Here is a 6,724-nt window from a genome sequence, read left to right on the forward strand (position 1 = left end):
CCCAATGCAAGGTGTCATTTGATTTCTTGACTTCTTGTCCATGGGCATTGACTGTGAATTCAAGTAAAATGAAATCCCTGACAACCTCAATCTTTTCTCCGTTTGTCATGATGTTGCTTATTGGACCAGTTGAGAGTAGAACTGCCCCATAGGGTTTCCTAGGCTGTAATCTTTAAGGGAGCAGATTGCCAGGTTCTTTTCTTCAGTGGAGCTCCTGGTGGATTCAAACTGCCAACCTTTTGGTTAACAGCTGAGTGCTTAACATTGTGCCACCAGGGCTCCTTGTGAGGTCAGTAGTCAGCCATTAACAGAACATATATAGATTTCTCAAATTTAATGATAATAGATTGATTTGCACTTTTCAGAGTCAAACTAAAATGTATTCTTTTGATTTTGTATCGATCTTAGCTTTAGTAACCTTTTCTTGCCTTTATTAGTCAACCAGAGTATGAGAGCTCCATTTGTCACAGGGAACTCGGCCATCCCTTGGGTTATTTACCTGAGTGAAGAATGTTTTCTACGTTACGTATACAAACTATTGATAACTGTTTAGGGATTACTTTGGAGGAAAAAAAAGTAGTCATCAGGGGCCGAGAATTGAGTTCTATTGAAATATAAATGTACATATTAATAAAATTGGAAATCAAAGTAGATTTTGATTTTTTATAGTGTTCACATTTTCATTTTATTCACAAATTTTTTTGAAAGTTGACAAAAGAAAGACATAGCAAAATTTCTATGTTGCTCTGTGTCTGAAATTCTGTAGAGAACATTTCTTTAAGTGTGGAAGACAATAGGAAATAGAAGTTTAATAGAACACAAATTACTGATGGTAGTTACTGGATTTGAGTACATTGTGCTGATGGATTTAAGGGCAATGACACACACAATCCAAGCACAAATCTTTTTTTTTTTTTTAATTTCTAGGCTATTTGTAATTTAATAATTGATGAGTAATATCCAAGAAAAATATACCCAAAAGCAGGCCTACCCCTGTGTCCTAGTGATGCTGGCCCAGCAGAACCTTGGGGCCAAATGGTCACACGCTCAGAGCACACAGGTGGAGACATCACTGACCATGGCCCAGGAGGCAAAGACAGGGTTTGGGGCGGACACTGAGGAAATAATGGAGAAAAAACTGTTTGGGATAGACAGGCATTACTCTAGACAGAAAAAAGTAAACAGTAAAATCCTAAAAGAGGTACCCTTGAAGGCACTGGATAAAATAAATTGGGTACCGAAGAACAATGTGGAATGATGATAGTCATTAGGATAAGAAAATACTATAGTAACTGGCAGACATTGCAGATTATCAAAGGACTTCCGCAGAAACCTGATTCTCTACACAGTGATCTAGGAAACAAAACAAACCAAGCCCCTCACCCACAGAAGATGTCCAGAAGGCATGCTGGTTTTGGCCCAGGTGAGCAGGACTGGGCAGGAATGCCACTCCTCCCTGTGGGGTTGACTCCCCAGCTGAATAAAGTAGTTCTAGAAGAGAAAGTCCCTGGGTGGCACAAATGGTTTGCGCTCATCTACTAACCAAAAACGTTGGCTGTTGGAATCCACCCAGAAGCACCAGAAAAGAAAGTCCTGGCTTGAGTAAAGGAATTTGCTTCCGTAAAGATTTGTTGTTAGCCCCCGGACACCTTTATAGCTCAGTACTGAAGTCACTCCTGAGGTTCACTCTCCAGCCCATAAAACAAAACAAGACTAAATGGGCACGCCAGCCCAGGGGCAAGGATGAGAATGCAGGAGGGTACAGGAAAGCTAGTAATGGGTAACCCAAGGTGGAGAAGGGTAGAGTGTTGACATGGTGAGGGGTTGGCAACCAATGTCACAAAACAATATTGTTACCAATTCCCAACCTGACACAAAAGGGCCTTGTTTTTTCCAGAATAAGAACACACACGAAAAACAAACTTTATCTGCAGCAAGCTTTATTTTGCTTGAGTCAAGCAAAAGGAGTCATCTGGGGGACTACACCTCTCCAAAAGACTGACTCTCTTTATCAGGGAGGTTACTGCTTTTATGTACAGGGTTCTGTTAAGTGGCCTTTCTTTATTCATGCAGTTTCTGAGAAAAAGGCAGGGGTTTCAGGGAATTGGTATGGCTATGGAAACGAGGTGCGCATACAGCCCCTGGCCAAGATGGGGTCTGCGGCAAAGGGTTCTGGGACTGTTAACATCACTCGTTATGGGATGTGGCACTTGCACAGCTCCCTCACTCCACCGGGTCGAATCCCGCCAGTGGGTTGGATAGCACAGTGGATTCTGAGAGAAGGTCATCTCGCAGACCTGGCTACCTTTTGCATGCATGCTCGGCACCTGTTTTCTTGAAAGACAAGGTTGTGGTTAAGCTAGGCTAAGCAAGTGAAGCAATTTCTAGATCGCTTCTGCAGATTATGGGCTCTGTGGTGAGACTGTCTCTACACGCTGAGAATTTCTTCAGGGCGTGGCCTTTGCATGCAGATACATTTTTGTCAAGGCTGTTTCCACAGATCTTTCCTATTGTTCTAGTCTATCTATCTCAATATGTGTATTAACCGTTTAATGAGAAACTAGTTTGCTCTGTAAACCTTCATCTAAAGTACAATAGATCCAGAAGATCCCACCTCATGAGGACCCCACGTCTGCAGAGTGGAACAGCTCCACAGGATTTTCAAGGTTGTGACCTTTCAAAAGCAGATTGTTAGGCCTGGCTTTCAAGGAGCCCCCGGGTGGGTTCCAAGGGCCAGCCTTTTGGCTAGTGATCAAGCACTTTATTGTTTCCACTAAGAGACCCTATAGAGCAGTTCTACTCTGAAACACATGGGGTCACCCATAGTCGGAATGGCTTGATGGCCACAGATGTAAAAGAAAAGAATGTGAACAGAACTGGAGCCACACACCAGGGGACACATTGACCGGAGGTGCTCCTGTGGACTAGGGAAGACAGCTTAGTGCTGGGACCCTGGGGTCCTTTGTCTTGTCCCTGACTCAGCTGGAGCCAGGGATACAAGGGGAAGCTGGAGTGGGGACGGTTCTGCAGGGCAGCCCCTGCCTGGATCTTAGGGGCCCCAGCCTGAGAGCCACGCATCCTGCATCTAAAGCTTCGGGGTCAGGGCTTACCGGATTTCCCCCAGGATGACCTGTAGGAAACTTCGGTGCTCTGTGGGAACCCGGGCCTCCCCCAGTGCAGTGCACCCAGCCCTGCCTGGTGGTCCGTGGTCTCACCTGTGCCCTGGGGTGCTCAGTCAGCCTCAGGGATCCACACAGCGCAAGGGACGGCTGCCAGACAGACGAGCCCTGGTCCCGGAGGCTGTGCCCTGGGCGCTCCCTGGACACAGACAAGCAGTGGATGGTCCCAGCCACCTCCAAGGACACAGGCGTGAGAAAACGGCAATGAAGACCGAGAAGGGCTGGTGGGTGGTCTGGTGTCAGCACAGAACATCCAGGGCTTCAGGAGGAAGGCCACACTCTAAACCCTGGGCGTGGCTTCTGAAGATCAGCGGAGAACTTAGTTCCCTCAGCTCCCCAGGCCATACACCCACACTCAGAGGCAGCATCCCGGGAGGCCCAGGGCGAAACACTGCAGGAGGCCCACAACCCAGTGGCATCTCCAAATCAGCCGCACCCAGGCATGGGCTCTGGTCCTGCTGCCTCCTACCTCCAGAACCCAGCACCACCTGAGGCTGGGAGAAGAGGGGCCTGGGGACTCAGGGAAAATGACCCCTGAGGCTGGCTCTGACTGCTTTCCAAAGACAAATACAAATGAAATTTGAATTTTCAAATCAATGCAAATAAAGAATGATAGTTTAAACAGTGACAGATCAATATGGAGCAGGTGATCACGCTTTTCTAAATAAAATAAATGGGCATTAAATAATGAAATTGTGAAACAAAGCCTGGAAGCCTTAAAGATGTAAAATAAAAATGGAGTTCAGTGGTGTTTAAAATGCATCAGAGGATGAAATATGAGCTGCAAGTCCAATTATAAACCCCAAAACCTCTTGCCGGCAGAGCTGACTCAGGCTCATGGTGACCCCATGCCTGTCAGAGTAGAACTGTGCTCCATATGCTGTTCAGTGGATGACTTTTCAAAAGTAGCTTGCCAAGCTTTTCTTCTGAGGCACCTCGGGGGGGATTTGAATCTTCAACCTTTTGGTTAGCAGCTGAGGACATTAACGTTTGCACCACCCAGGGACTCCATGTCCAACTATAGTCTACAGGAATTTACAGGTTACTCTAAACGGAGGGTGTGTGCAGGACTCGTCCTAGCACTTTGAGCAGAATCGATTCATTGCAATCATGTCCTGTTACGAAACTAACATTCGGCAGCAACTAAGAAAGGCAGATCTTTGGCTAAGCGAGCCACATTTTTCATTTGTCCTTCAGTTCTTAATAAAGGCTCCCATTTCTTCCTTTTTCATCTACACTTTTATCTCAAGTTCAAATCCAAAATATTTGGCTATTGTACATATTATTATCTTTATTATCTATCAAGCCTAAATTTTCTTTTTAATTTTTATTATGTGATTGGTTTTATAGTATTAGTTCATGTAATATTTCCATTATGTACTGGTGTCCCATGCTTTAATGCACATAAATGTGCTTTATACTGAGTAAAAATTGTCATCAGTATTTCGTTGGGTCAGCGGTGGGGCAGGAAAAGGTAGAGTAGGGTAGGAAAGGGTAGTAGAAGGAAAAGATATGACTTTTGCCCTCAAAAGAGGATATGGAGAAGCATTGTCTAACTTCATCAAAAGGAAGACTCATAAATTTTCTCTATTTCAGTACTTTTTCTATTGACTTCAGATCTTACCAGGAAGGATAATTATTTCCTATTTGCGTTTGTATAATTGTATCTGACTGTCTCCACATTAGGTTGTGAGTTCTGTGAAAGCAGGGCACATGTTTGCCTCATTTAACATGGTGTGGCTAACACAGAGCCAGTAGAAGGACAACCAAGATGTGAAACAGGAAGTGAAGTCATGTATCAGTTCATCCACCGGTGGCAGATCTTGTGGGACTCTGAGATACAAGTAAGACCTTCGGATTTATCATAGTTAGGTGGAACGTCATTCAACGGTTCTGAGCAGGGGTTGGCACAATCAGGGTTACATTTTAAGGGATCTTTTTGACAGTTCTGTGAACAGGCCAGAGGGGAACAGGAGTGGACATAGGGCGAGTGATTGGAGGTTCAATAGCTGGGGAGAGAAAGCCTAGTTAGTTGAGGTTCTGGACGGTCTCTCCTGAGACAAGATTAGGCTGGAGCAGGGCCGCTTGGGCCCCCAACACTGGGCCAGGAAAAGGTCAAACAGGACAGAGTAGAATAAACAACCTGACCTACTGGCAGGGGTGCAACTGTAACCCTCCTCCTGGAGATTAGAACAGAAGGCACAGGCCCTGTGTGGCAAAATGTTCCGGCCTTGTGGTGGAACAAATTGAAATGTTCTAAGATATTGCAAATACACTGTTGATGTAGAGCTTGCAGGTTTCCACAGGTGCAGAGCATGAACAAAAGAAGAGTGACTGCTGTTTTACATTCCCGTGCCTGCCAAAGGAGGTGATGTGACAAAGGAAAACAGTAGGCTTGGGTCACATCCCATAATGAGTTATGTCAAAGGGAACCAAAGGACTTCCATCTTGAAGAAATCCTGTGTGTGCACCTGCATTTACACAGCCCAACCCCTTCTTGGAAATCTCCGCTTCCCCCCCCCACCCCCACCACCAAACCTCATGATTAGACAGCAAGGCCCCTCCTGTCAAGCCCTTAAATACCTGGCTGTTAGGCAAATCCAGGAGACAGTCTCTCTGAAGATTCTAGCCCTTACTGTCTCCTTTTTCTAGCTGCTGGCAAAATTAATTTGCTAATGTGACTCCAGGCTGCCTCAATAGCCTTATTGCGCAGTGCAAATCTGGTTGGGTTCAACCAAGGTAGGGACCCTTGATAACACTCCCACTTTTGTTCCTGACATTCCAAATTGCACAGTTCCAGATATAGAAGGCTGAGGAATTTCCTTAATCTCCCCAACAGAACATGACTTACCCACCACATTTACTTGTAACACACTTTACTGCGGTTTGAGTGAGGTCTCAGCGTGAAGGGGACCTGACAACGGTGAACCAGCTTAGCTTAACCCAGTGGTTATGGTCATTACCTATAGTTGTGATTTTACAGTTGTGTGTTTCTTTGATTAGTGTTCACTTTGTTCATCTTGGAATATAAATTTAATGTGTAGGCGAATTATTTATTTTTTAACTTACCATAGTATCCGCAGTTCAAGCACAGTGCTTGCCACATAGTAGGGGGTGTGTGGGTGAGAGAGAGCAAGAGTGAGAGAGAACTGCAAAGGGACTGGATGATGTTTTCTGCCAGAGAAATGCCTAGAGCTCCGTGTTACTGTTCTTCCCTGCTTTCTCAGCTTACACTTATAACTCCATAAATCTTTATCCTCTCTGTAACCATCTACATGCTCTTGTTACATGCCGTTGAGTTGATTCCAACTCATAGTGACCCTGACCCTATGTACAGCAGAACGAAACACTGCCAGATCCTGTGCCATCCTCACAGTCATTGCTATGTTTGAGCCCATTTTTGCAGCCACTGTGTCAGTCCACCTCTTTGAGGGTCTTCTTTTTACTGACCCTCTACCTGACCAGTATGTCTTTTTCTTACAACCATAAAAAACAAGAATTGTTTCCTAGAAAAAACTTAAACGTCTTACCACAATTCAAGTACT

Source organism: Loxodonta africana, chromosome 9, assembly GCF_030014295.1.
Source record: "Loxodonta africana isolate mLoxAfr1 chromosome 9, mLoxAfr1.hap2, whole genome shotgun sequence".
In the NCBI taxonomy this organism is placed as follows: Eukaryota; Metazoa; Chordata; class Mammalia; order Proboscidea; family Elephantidae; genus Loxodonta; species Loxodonta africana.